The sequence below is a fragment of the Schistocerca gregaria genome, unplaced genomic scaffold (assembly GCF_023897955.1).
Source record: "Schistocerca gregaria isolate iqSchGreg1 unplaced genomic scaffold, iqSchGreg1.2 ptg000470l, whole genome shotgun sequence".
Classification (NCBI taxonomy): Eukaryota; Metazoa; Arthropoda; class Insecta; order Orthoptera; family Acrididae; genus Schistocerca; species Schistocerca gregaria.
The window spans coordinates 3,570,115-3,570,643 of record NW_026061884.1 but is presented as its reverse complement, the minus strand read 5'-3'; the positions used below and the strand labels follow the sequence as shown (position 1 = coordinate 3,570,643).

Genomic DNA, 529 nt, shown 5'->3' with positions numbered 1-529 from the left:
GCCTCTTTAGCTCAGTGGTAGAGCACTGGTCTAATAAACCAGGGGTCGTAAGTTCAATCCTCACAGGAGAAAGATGAATTTTGGAAATCAGTTGCGCGTCGTGGCCGTATAGCAAACAGTACCTGTGATGACGAACAATTAGCGACAGGCGTTTTTTTAAGAATCACTCTCAGATGCGATTAAGGCGAATGGCGCAGATAAAGCATTTGCCAAAGCGGTACAGCATAAGGTGGGACGATGCAGTCTGAATTACATTTTATAGATGTATTTCTCACATATCTCAGAGCCTTTCGCGATATTCGTCGTCGTCGTCGTCGTCGTCGTCGTCGTCGCCGCCGCTTCTGCAGAAGTAGCAAATGGCAATCGTAGCAAATGCGGCGAGGGACGGCCTGCCTTCGATTCCGAATGCACAAAGTGTGTGGTCTTGTTTCTCAGTCTATATTTGGTCGGTCTCGTCAGAGGTTGAATGTAACGAATGGGTGGGAAAGAGCAAGGGGCAGCGGCTGTGTAGAACGAAAACACAAATCCT

The 529-nt window shown here is 48.0% G+C and overlaps 1 non-coding gene across 1 annotated transcript; it reads left to right on the top strand.

Moving 5' to 3' along the window:
* On the top strand, positions 1-72 carry Trnai-aau (transfer RNA isoleucine (anticodon AAU)). The gene has a single exon. It is a non-coding gene; the product is annotated as a tRNA-Ile (tRNA).
* Positions 73-529: the final 457 nt, after the last annotated feature.